Genomic DNA, 13,595 nt, shown 5'->3' with positions numbered 1-13,595 from the left:
GTCATCGATATCTTTTAAACTAATTGACAATCCCCTGTACTAAAAAAATGACAATAGCAGGTAAAGGAAGCCGTGAAGTCTTAGCAGAAGAGCTATAGGCCTCGAAAATGCGCCGAAATGCCGATTCTGGCCACAAAATCTTAGAAAAAAATATCAAATTATGAAGTTATAGGGCGACAACTGCTCAGGCGCGTCGAGGACGACTCCCTGTACTTGAAAAATAGTAACAGAAATTAAGGAAAGCCGTGGAATCATCAATAGAACAGTTTTGGATCGCCGAGTTCCAATTATCAAAATAACTCATTAACTTACAGGCATTGATTGTGATATATCGTTCGTAAATGGACTTACTGTTGAAAATTCTAAAACGATTAAGTAAGTACATGTAATAAAGTAGGGGAAGGGGGGGGGGGGGGGGCAAAATGGGCCCCCTAAAATTTTGGATGCCTCGAAATATTAGGGGGCAAAATGGGCCCCCAAAGTTTTTAACATGAAAAGTGTTTGGAGCGGGGAAGGGGCAAAATGGGCTGTCTAGACTTTGAAAACCTACGAATATTTTTTAGCCAAACGGGTTCCTAAAATTTTTTTAACAGATATGATTAAAGAATTATGATGAGGGGCAAACTAGGTCACGAGTTCAACAGCATTACTAATTATTATTTTTTTCAAAAACAATTTATTCTATATAATCGAAAATAATTAAAATATGAGCAATCAAGTAATGAAATTAAGTTATTTTTAGGTCCAAATTATCACTATCAACTCTTTTTTATACTAAACACACAGCAAAAAGTTTCAAAACACAAAACAAGCGACAAACATACATTGAGTTTTGTTGGGGGCCCGTTTTCCCAACTTTTCAGGATTTTTTAATTTTCATAGACACAGCAAATTAACACCAAAAACTCAGCAGAAGAAAAAAAAAGTGAAACAAGCTGAAAAACTCGCATTATAAAATTTTTTTGAAGGGGCCCATTTTGCCCCACATTTTTTAATTTTTTAATTTTTAATGGACAGAACAAATTAACGTCATATACTTGGAGAGGGAGTAAAAAAAAGTAATGCAAGTAAAAAAAACTGAGGATTTGAAAATTTTTTTCTTAAGGGGCCCATTTTGCCCCCCCCCCCTTCCCCTATATAAATTTTGCTGTTTGATTCGAATACTAACTAATAATCATTATTTTTTACTTTAGAACGTACGTCAACGAATATCTTCGATGTAGAAAACTCATTTTATTTATAAAAGACTGGATGAATATGTGCAATCTTAATGGCGAAAGCAGAATACATAATTATTCTGTCGTTTGGATGTTAATTTATTATTTACAAACAAAGTTTATGTTGCTTTGATAAAATTTGAGGGAAAGTCTCAAAGAATCGGTGATTGGGAGACAGGAGCCTCCAAAGATTTTACCCTACCGGATATTAGTAATATTTATAATTTCAAAGATTTATTACAGGGATTTTTCATAATGTGCGCGGGTTTTAATTATAGAAATAATATATTTTGTCCACTTCTGAGTCGCCTGATTTGAAAAATAAATTTTTTAATTTAGGAAAAGCTTAAAGATCAGCCTGATGACATGGAGCCTTACAAAAATTACGTTAATAAAAATAAAAAAGCTGAAAGTTTACGGTTGGACTCAGTGGTGGCTGTCCAGGATCCATTTTATTTGAGCAACAATCTTACTAAAGCTGTTAAAAAATATATCATGTATCGATTTAAAACTTTTTCCTCACTAAGCGCTAAAAAGTTTATGATTAATTGAACGATTTATTTATTTTGTATTTTTTTTTTTTCAACGTAAGGCGTCTGAATTGAAACGTTTAATACAAAAATATGACAACTTTATATAACAACAATTAAAATTTTTTACATTTAATAATTTCATATTAATGTGTACATAAAGTTATCATTTACAACTAAATATAAATTACAAGTAGAGTAAGAGTACCAGTACCCAGCTCTAACCAGTAGCCAGCCGGTCATATACTTTAACATTGGCTAGAAAAATATATAGAAATAATATAACATGAAGTGGCTGGCTACTAGTTTGAGGCTGAGTACTAGTGCTCTTACCCTATAAGCAGAACAATTTTATTATAAAAATCAAATTAGTTTTTATATAATATTTAAATAAAAGTTATTTGGTTGTATTTATAATAAGAGTGCAAAAAATAACATTTAAATTTACAACCGATATAAGAGTTGTTGAATATTATTGTCATTTAATATTTATATAGATATATAATTATAAGAAGAGACAAATTTATTTATTGTACGAATAAATTATAATGCTGAAAGTAAAAGACATTTAAAAATTTTTTTACTTTTACTAAACAATATAAATATAAATAAACAATATAAAATACTGAAGAAAATATTTTGAAAATGCGTCAATTTAAAAAAATTGTATCATGATTTTAAAAAAAAATTTCAGATGTCTGTTACTTTTAGCATCGCTGATAAATTTAAAAAATCAAATCATTTCTGCTTTCATCATAAATTTAGTAAATGAACAAAAAAAATCGAACTGGTAAAAATTCTAATGATAATGAAAGTAGACAATAGATCATTTTTGAATTTTTTTTTCAACAAACAATTTAAAAAAAAAAAAATGCACGTGTAGAAAATTAAAAAAATTTCAGGTGAAATTTTTTTAAATGTATCGTTTTTTAAAACATTAAAATATTAGTAGACGTCGGTTAACTTCAGTTTCATAAAAATTAAATTAGTTTTTACATGATATTTATATAAAAGTTATTTTTGCTTGTATTTATAATAAAAGTACAAATTATAACATTTAAATTTACAACCAATATAAGAGTTGTTGAATATTATTGTCATTTAATATTTATAGAGATATATAATTATAAGAAAAGACAAATTTATTTATTATACTAATAAATTATGATGCTAAAAGTGAAAGACATTTAAAAATTTTTTTACTTTTAATAAACAGTATAAATACTAAAGAAAATATTTTTAAAATTCGTCAATTTAAAAAAAATTGTATCATGATTTTAAAAAAAAATTTCAGATGTCTGTTACTTTTAGCATCGCTGATAAATTTAATATATCAAATCATTTCTGCTTTCATCATATATTTAGTAAATGAACAAAAAAACTCGAACTGATAAAAATTCTAATGATAATGAAAGCAGACAATAGATAATTTTTTTTTTTGTAAATAAATAAATTAAATTTTTACAGAAGAAAGTTATCAGACAATTAATAATTTTTGAATTTTTTTTTCAACAAACAATTAAAAAAAAAAAAAATATGTACGCGTAGAAAATTAAAAAAATTCCAGGTGAAATGTATCGTTTGTTGAAACATTAAAATATTAGTAGACGTCGGTTAACTTCATTTTCATAAAAATTAAATTAGTTTTTACATGATATTTATATAAAAGTTATTTTTGCTTGTATTTATAATAAAAGTACAAAATATAACATTTAAATTTACAACCAATATAAGAGTTGTTGAATATTATTTTCATTTAATATTTATATAGATATATAATTATAAGAAAAGACAAATTTATTTATTATACTAATAAATTATGATGCTAAAAGTAAAAGACATTTAAAAATTTTTTTACTTTTAATAAACATTATAAATACTAAAGAAAATATTTTTAAAATTCGTCAATTTAAAAAAAATTGTATCATGATTTTAAAAAAAATTTTCAGGTGTCTGTTACTTTTAGCATCGCTGATAAATTCAATAAATCAAATCATTTCTGCTTTCATTACATATTTCGTAAATGAACAAAAAAACTCGAACTGGTAAAAATTCTAATGATAATGAAAGCAGACAATAGATAATTTTTTTTTTCAAACAAATAAATTAAATTTTTACAGAAGAAATTTATGATCCTGAAGTTAACAGAGAATTAATAATTTTTGAATTTTTTTTCAACAAACAATTTAAAAAAAAAAATGCACGTGTAGAAAATTAAAAAAATTCCAGGTGAAATGTATCGTTTTTTGAAACATTAAAATATTAGTAGACGTCGGTTAACTTCAGTTTCATAAAAATTAAATTATAGTTTACAATATTTTTAATTAAATTCTAATAAAACTTTGAGTTGTACTTTAAATAATTATTTAAATATGTATTAACGCATCAAAGAATCGTTAAGTATATAATATTTGAAATATATTACTTTCACGCGGTTGGGCGCCTCAAATATTTTACACCCATGGCGACAAAAAAAATTAAGATTGAGACAAAAGATCTCCCCTAAGTGAAAATTAAAAAAAAATATATTTTAATCTATAAACGTTCTGATCGTTAAAAAATATTGTGATCAGAAACTTTAGATTTTGCAATCAATCCATCGACTACATTACAACTTATCTAAAAAAAACATTTTTAAAAAATGTCCCTACCGACCGATCAAGCTCAACTTTTAACAATTTAAGGTCTGGTAATTTTTTATTCGACCTTACTAGAGCGTTAACTGAAAGCTATTAATTATATTTTTTTTTCTCTTAATTTAATTATTGGTTTTTGGCCATGAAGTCTAGGCTCCTTGTGACCATCGCGGATATAATTATTTCATAATCAAAAATTATATAGTATAAATATATGATCATATATAAAAAAACAAATTTAAGCTAAACTTATAATAATAATTAATTCAAAAAATAAAACAATTAATATACTTGTCATTCAATGACTTTTTGTTTAAATGAAATATCCACTGTGACTTGATGCCATAGATTCGAACCCGATGGTGCCTTATACAGAAGATTTTCCAACGGCAATAGAGGATTTGACGACTGACAAAATACCAGAGGCTGAATCCCCACCAGTAATTCCAGAGTAGTTTTTTTTCTTGTTATTTGCACTACTGGGTTTGTAGTCTTGCGACAAAACAATTTCTGGCAACAGGAGAAATTCGTCGGCAGTTACTGGTCACCTGAGCATCAGCTTCAATCCACAAGTCTGGAATAAATTAAAACGATAATCAAAAATTAATAATGTCATTAATTTTTCATTTAATTAATTTATTTTATATAAATTACCTCTGTTTTATTAGTTGATTTTATTTAGTTGAGTTATAGGATAGACACACCTGAAGAGCTTCAACTGTCATGTACTTGGATGAAAAGTCTCTCTCCCCTCAAATTTATTTTTAAATCACTCCTCTTCTTATCTTCAGTTCTTCTTATCTTCAGATAACGAGTTATGGTTCACAAAATTTCACCCTTTGGTATATGGCGAATTAAGCAGTGATTATTTTAATCTAATCCTAGAAGTTCGTCGCTGAATGTGCATATATATACAAATGTATACATGTATATATATGTTTTTATATTTACACTCATAATTAAATGTTTATAGATATATGATTTACTCTGTTGTATATTAATAGTAGCAAGATGAACGTCATAGTTCAAGGTTGGCAGAGCGTTTCTGCCGCTACTCAACAGTCCGATCTGACGATAACCGGAAATAAGTTAGCGTATTCGAACCTGGAAATTACGGTTAACGCTTTCGTCGAGGACTACGAATCCTCCGTAAACTTCATCCGGTCAACTATCAATGCTTCCAATACCAAGCTTCGGACCGAAGTCACGCCAGTGATTTTCGCATTCGGCCGAACTGGATCCGGCAAGTCATCAATCTTGATCGGTGACCCGGCACGAAACATTCCAGGCCTGGCATCCTCGTTGTTTTCCGATGCAGCTCCAGACGATCTTCGTTTCCGGTAAGTCGCACAAGAATGGTCATCTCATGGCTTTAAACAAAACCAGTTCCGGGATATCGTGCGCAACCAGGACCCTGCTGCACTGGAAAGTTCCTTTATCCCTTGGAACGAGTTAACGTGGGAAGAATTCAGCGAATTCCGGCCGACCATAGAAAGACGTTTTGTAGAGAATAATAGAGTCCATGTCAATTCATTATGAATATATTCCATACCCGTTGGTACATAGGTATGCTTTGCCGTAGGAGCGAAAATCCACGGAACAAAAGGTTTTCCTGATCGACATTCCTGGATTGGACGGATCAGAACGTGATCAGGGAGGTGCTCATCAACCATCTCCCGTCACCAAGTGGATTTCGTCGATGACAACGTCCTTCATGATGTATCTGAGAAAAGACTTATCGGCTGATCCAGTCTGGCTGGAAATCGATGCGGTTTTTCCGGATAAGTCAGTCGCATTTCTGTTGACGTGTATCAAGCGTCCTTACTTAAGAAATAATGTCTATTCGATGATTAATTTCCTGCACGGGTTTAAAGACTTGCGGCCGGACAATTGGCGACCTAGCGGTTCAAGGCAATTAATTTCTCCAGTACCGCACAGAAGACAGCGGCCAGATGATGCATCTCCATCAAGGAACTTACTGCAAGTTCCAGCAATCGCAGTCGATGCCGCCGCTCCAGCAATGACCAATGATACATTTGAAGAGCTCATTGAACAGATGAGGGACTTGAGCATCAATAAATTTAACCGACTCAATGCTGATGTCGATAAAAACCGTGCTGCAATCACCAAAAACCATGCTGCAATCGCCGAAAACCATGCTGCAATCGACGAACTGAGAGATTTACATGATGCTGATTTCGACGATCTCAAAGTTCAATACCAGGCTCAGATTAACAAACTGACAGCTCAGGTTAACAATCTCCTTGCTGCGATCAACCAACTGCAAACCCGACACGATGCAGACATACAAGATTTAAGAGCCCTGTTGGAGAATCAGCAAAGGGAGCACTGCCAATCTATTGTGACACCACCTAGAGCATCACCTCCACCTCAAGATGTACTAGCGGATGCTGCTCCAGTCGAACAACAACAGCCTGAAGAAGAAAATCGGCAGTCAGAATCAGCTCGAGAATCGACTAGTACAAATCAGTCTAATTCACCACGAGCTTCGTCACAAGATGATTTTCCGGATGTGACGTTTTCTTCTTTAGCCTCACCTGACAGTGAGATTTCTGGTGCTGATGAGCCGGCTATTGCATCTCCAGCTCCACCAGTACCTAGTTGCTTGTCGGAATCTCCAGAAAATGCTCAGCCTCCTAGGTACTCCCTGAGGTCACGAATTAACGTTCGGGATAGTATCATCTACAAGTTTCACAACGATAACCTGGGTGGCTGTAAACCCGCTGTTTTATCTTCAGGAAGTTCAAGTGATAATAATGACAACGATGCAAGTAAAACAAGAGCGATGCTGAGTCATTTGATGTTAAAAGATCCCCAACGTCCTTGGATACGCATAACACCAACGTGATCCTTTACCGTCTAGACGAACACCAATTTCACGGAGTCCATCACTTGGGTCGGAAGATCTACATCGCTTTGGAGGTACAAGTAATGCGATACTCCTTTCAAAACATGGGTAATTACTTCCCATGTCTGGTTGACTCATATCGATGTATCATTAAAATGCAATGTAGAGAATGCAACACTCTATGCTGCATCATCAGTACAATGAGAAACCACCTGAAAGAACATCAATAGCTTAGTTACTATATTAGGGTGGGGGGGGGGGGCATACCAAGCTTTCTGGGACTCAACTACGCTAATTTTTTTTTTTTTCTAATGATATTTAAAGAAAAACAAAATAAATTTTTAGTTATAAAAAAACATCACGTTTCCGGGAAAAATTGGGTATTTCCCAGAAAGAAGAAAAAGAAATTTATGGATATTTAATAAATTTGATTGAATTAAATTTTCTTGTAAGTAATTTACATAAAGAAAAATTGCATTTCACATAACTATTAGACACAAAGGAAAAAAAAAATAGTTTTTACCGTAAACAAAAGTCATTAACGTTTTTTTGACTGACACTCGATTTTTAAAAAAGTTTAACAAAAAAGAATTCAGAAGTGATTTTTACAAAAGTGATTTTGAATTTTTTAAAAAACAATTAAAAAAAAAATTTTTTTTTGAAAATTGTGGGGTAACCGGCTTTATCCGCCCAATCCTGAAATGTAATATATTAAAGAAATAGTTTTTTGTTTTTAATTAAAAAAAGAATTCAATCACTTTCATAAAAAAAAAAACTTTTCTTTAATTTCCACAGTAAAAAATTTACCTGGTCAATGAATCCACAGAGCTTGAATGATTCGTAATGTGTTGACCCAATACGGATGGAAGAACTAGGCTAATGGAAAAAATTCAATAGGTCAGTTACCACATAATTGCAACAAATTAAATAGTTTTGTGTTTTCAATAAAAAAAAAAAATCTGATCACTTTTATAGAAAAAAGATTTTTCGTCAATTCACATAATTAGAAATTTACCTGGTCATTAGTATCTCAGAGCTTGAGGGAATACCTCTCAGTTGAATTTATGCCAGCTTGTTCTTCAGTGGACTGACCTTGAACATTAAAAAAAATTTTTCATTAGCATCTGAAATATAATATAAATACTATACACATAAATATATTTAAATACGTGCACGACAAATAAAAGGCTTGAGATAAATTAGATGATAAGTGAAAGTATTTTGCGAACTTGAAAATATTTCTTTCTTTTTTCTTTTATGAAAATATGTAAATAATTTTTTTTCATTTGAAAGGACAAAATTATATATTAAATTTTTTATATTAATGTAGTAACTAACCAGTTAATGTGTGGCGTAGTGGTCTCTCATTGTACAGACGCCATGGCAAACGAAGTCGCATCCTTCTACATCGCATTTGAATGATCCATCGGTGTGGGATAACCAGACATGGGAAGGAATTACCCATGTCTTGAAAAGTTTATCGCATACCTTACACTTCCAATGCGATATTGATCTTCCGTGCCAACCGATGTAATCCGCGAAATTGGTGTTCGCAAACAGATTTGCGTCGTCGACAGCAAAGGATCGCGTTGATGTGTAGTTGATCCTTGCTCGTTGGGGGTCATCTAATTGTAACATACGCAGCAACAAACTTGTTTTTCTTGCATCGCTGTCATCGTCATCACTTGATGGTAAAACAGCAGGTTTACCGCCACCCAGGTTATCGTTGTGAAACTTATGGATGATACTATCCCGAACGTTAGTTCGTGACCTCAGGTCGTACCTAGAACGCTGAGCATTTTCCGGAGATTCCGACGAGCAACCAGGTACTGGTGAAGCTGGAGATGCAATAGCCGACTCATTAGCACCAGAAATCTCACTGTCAGGTGAGGCTACAGAAGAAAACGTCACATCCGGAAAATCATCTTGTGACGAAGCTCGTGGTGAATTAGACTGATTTGTACTAGTCGATTCTCGAGCTGATTCTGACTGTCGATTTTCTTCTTCAGGCTGCTGTTGTTCGGCTGGAGCTGCATCCGCTTGTACATCTTGAGGTGGAGGTGGTGCTCTAGGTGGTGTCACAATAGATTGGCGGTGCTCCCTTTGCTGATTCTCCAATTGGGCTCTTAAATCTCGTATTTCTGCATCGTGTCGGGTTTGAAGTTGGTTCATCGCAGCAAGGAGATTGTTAACCTGAGCTGTCAGTTCGTCGATCTGAGCCTGGTGTTGAACTTTGAGATCGTCGATATCAGCATCATGTAAATCTCTCAGTTCGGTGATTGCAGCATGGTTTTCGGTGATTGCAGCATGGTTTCTCTCGACATCAGCATTGAGTCGGTTAAATTTATTGATGCTCAAGTCCCTCATCTGTTCAATGAGCTCTTCGAATGTATCACGGGTCATTGCTGGAGCGGCGGCATCGACCGTAATTGCTGGAACTTGCAGTAAGTTCCTCGATGGAGATGCATCATCTGGGCGCTGTCTTCTGTGCGGTACTGGAGAAATTAATTGCCTTGAACCGCCAGGTCGCCAATTGTCCGGTCGCAAGTCTTTAAACCCGTGCAGGAAATTGATCGTCGAATAAACATTATTTCTTATGTAAGGACGCTTGATACACGCCAACAGAAATGCGACTGACTTATCCGGAAAAACCGCATCGATTTCCAGCCAGACTGGATCAGCCGATAAGTCCTTCCTCAGATACATCATGAAAGACGTCGTTATCGACGAAATCCACTTCGTGACGCGAGATGGCTGATGAGCACCTCCCTGATCACGTTCTGATCCGTCCAATCCAGGAATGTCGATCAGGAAAACCTTTTGTTCCGTGGATTTTCGCTCCTACGACAAAGCAAACAAAACAAGTTATTTTAAATGCTTGAACGCGGAACATAATTTATTTAAAAAATGACACTAATCATTCAATATTTTATTTTTTAAATAGTACTTACGATTTCTATAATCAAAACTCCACGGGATGACTTTTGGTGGACTCCGTTATCCTCCACAATACGTCTTTCTAGCGTCGGCCGAAATTCGCTGAATTCCTCCCACGTTAACTCGTTCCAAGGGATAAAGGAACGTTCCGTCACAGCAGGGTCCTGGGTACGCACGATGTCCCGGAAATGGTTTAGCTTCGTTGTCTTCGATGACCATTCTTGTACTCTGTGAAATCACGGAGAGAAAATACAAATAAAGTGCGTGACCATACCTCTGAAAATATCAAGTGTAGTGTAAACCTACTGATGTTTAATATCTCTGACGGTCCTGATTCAGCGTGATTTTCAAGTAAATCACGGTAAATCGCACTAATAAGGTGAAATTACGGTGATTCGTAATGAATAACGGTAAAACACGGTGATATTCCGTAATCGAGCAATGAAGATTTACCGCAATTTATTTTTGGGAGATAAAGTAAACATTGGGAAGGGAATAGTCACCGGTACTAGGTTGAAGCAGCGAAAGAAGTTCAGTGCTTGCTACGAAATTGCACACAGCTGCTTGTGGTGTCCCTGATAAGAACTTCATTCTAGAACTATTACATTCTAAACTTGAAAGTACCTCTGACACGGGTGCGCCTCTGGTATTGACAGCGTGAAAGGTACCTTTTTTGACAGTAATATGCACGAAAAAAAATGTGTAGTTAAATTTACTACAAATAGAGTTCCATTTACTACACTGACTAGTAATATATAGGATAACTACACGTTTAGTAACAGTTACTAGTACACTGTGGTACACAACCTGTAGTACCATTTACTACAGTAAGTAGTAATAAAAACTAGCATTAAATAACCACTGTGGTTCATTTTACTCCACAACATAGTAGAATATATTTTATTCGTAATGTATTAATTAAATATCTGTTAGTTAAAGATCATTAGTTTTTATGATATTGAAAACGTTATAAAAAATATAAAAATTAATCTTAGATTCTTCGGACTTACAGTATATCAAATTAAAATGATATAAAAATGAATTTATTACTGAATAACTTAAAATAATAAGGACTTAAACTTCAAAAGCCTACTTTTTATCAATACCCGATAAGGATAATTTTAAAAATATATTTGTAATCTATGAATTCTCGTATAAGCATAAACTTAGAATAATTAAGTATTAATTTTTATTAATAGAAAATATAGAAAACATCGATTTAAAAGTTATAGTTCTAATAAATAACAAATACTCAATAGGCAATGATTTGAAAAATTGCATTAAAATCACGATTCACTGATAAGAGCATAGAAATAAAATTTAATAAAAGTTGTAGGTGAGGTAAGCAAAAGGAAGAATGACAGGTAATACAAAACAAATTTTTTTGTATTATATTTTTTATATATATATTTATTTTAAAATATATATATTATAATTGCACGCCTCGATTTTTAATTATATATATAAATATTTTTAATTATATATATTATTATTTATAATGTTTTATAGTATTATTTATAACATTAAATACATCGACACAAGTTGAGGATACCCACAAAATGGAGTAAAAAAGTTGTAGGTGGCGCCGTTATTATTTTTTTTTCGATCATTTTACCACACATTGGAGTAGATTGTACAAGTAATCTGGTATTGTATACTCCAAAAATAGTAACAGATACCAATTCATATAAAATTGTGTGGTTCCCAAAACCACAAAATAATTATTTTATACTACATTGAGTAGTTGTGGAAACTACAAAGTTTTACCACATTACAGTAGTAAGCAGAACTCCTATAGTAGTAAAATATCACGCACACTGTGGCTTATGTTACTACAGTTGTCATTGCGGCGACCACAAAGTGTAATAAAATTTTTACTAGTTTGGTGTGGTAAATTCTACTCCAGCATTTTTTCCCGTGTGGTATATTCTATACTACATTATGACATGGATATTTATTATCAATGTCACTAGGAATAATATTACTTTAAGATTAGGCTTGCGTAGCCCAAGAATTCTTTACCCCACCCGATAGGGTCAGAGGGGGAACTAAGCAAGGTTCTTGAGAAAATATTGAGGTTTCGAGGACTCCAATACGCTAAATCTTTTTGTTCTTTAAGAAATTCAAAGTAAATAAACAAATCTTCAGTTGACGTTAAAGAAAAAAACTTTTTACATTTACAGGCAAAATGGGGTACCCTCTTGAAAAGATGAAGAAAACGTATGCTACTTACCGGAAACGAAGATCGTCTGGAGCTGCATTGGAAAACAACGAGGATGCCAGGCCTGGAATGTTTCGCGCCGGGTCGCCGATCAAGGTTGATGATTTGCCGGTACCAGTTCGGCCGAATGCAAAAATCACTGGCGTGACTTCGGTCCGAAGCTTGGTATTGGCAGCATTGATGGTTGACCGGATGAATTTTACGGAGGATTCGTAATCCTCCACGAAAGCGTTAACCGTAATCTCCAGATTAGAATACGCTAGCTTATTTCCGGTTATCGTCAGATAGGACTCTTGAGTAGCGGCAGAAGCGCTCTGCCAACCTTGAACTATGACGTTCATATTGCTACTATGAATATACAACAGAAAAAATTTTATATTCATAAACATGAGTTCATAACGGAAATCTATACTAATATATAAATCTATAGGCTCTGAATGTACATGGTGTTTTTATTTCACATGACGTGTCAAATGTCATTTTTATAACCCACTCATAATATATAAACACTTTTTTGAATTGTTGAGTGTCTGTCCATATGTCTGTTTGAACTTCAATACCTAATGGAACACTCATCTGATTAAGATTAAGATTTTTTTACATACACATGATCATGTCACTTGAAATATAGGCAACTTTATAATTCGATAAGAAATCGAAATTCGGATATAAAAATTATTTTTGCAATAAAATAATAAAAAACCAGATAAATTACAGGTATAGATTGTTTACATTCCGTAAGCGAGAATTGTTTCTATATACCAAGTGTAAATTGTTTTTTAGATTTTTTTTTATAGATGAGATTTTGTTTCGATTATCAATTGTTTAATGTTGTTCCATTTATCGATTTGCGAGATACAGTCATGAGAAAAATGCACCCACGCGACAGTACGCGACACAAAAGAAAGTAGAAATAACACATTTTTATCCGTTAGTCAATAAAAAAATTTTTCCCGGATTGGAGACTTTATAAACTAATAAAAATTTGCTGATTACAACATAAGGTCACTATAAAGAAATTCCGGGGACCAAGCTTTGAGATATGATGCATCCACGCGATAGTTCGCACCCCAAAATACAGTAGAAATAACGCATTTTTATTATTCAGTCAAGAAAAAAATTGGAAGGACGGTGAAAATCTTGTAACTAAAGGCCTGGAGTTTTTCTTTTAAGCCACGAGAGTAA

General features: G+C 33.1%; 1 long non-coding RNA gene across 1 annotated transcript; it reads right to left on the bottom strand.

Annotated features, from left to right (window-relative positions):
• Window positions 1–8,034: 8,034 nt before the first annotated feature.
• Window positions 8,035–8,914, bottom strand: LOC130672162 (uncharacterized). The gene is made up of 3 exons (XR_008990644.1): window positions 8,591–8,914; window positions 8,268–8,344; window positions 8,035–8,128 (listed from the first exon to the last, which is right to left on the bottom strand). It is a non-coding gene; the product is annotated as an uncharacterized LOC130672162 (long non-coding RNA).
• Between the last annotated feature and the right edge of the window lie 4,681 nt (window positions 8,915–13,595).

The sequence above is a fragment of the Microplitis mediator genome, chromosome 7 (genome assembly GCF_029852145.1).
Source record: "Microplitis mediator isolate UGA2020A chromosome 7, iyMicMedi2.1, whole genome shotgun sequence".
Taxonomy (NCBI): Eukaryota; Metazoa; Arthropoda; class Insecta; order Hymenoptera; family Braconidae; genus Microplitis; species Microplitis mediator.
This window is presented reverse-complemented; position numbering and strand designations above follow the sequence as displayed.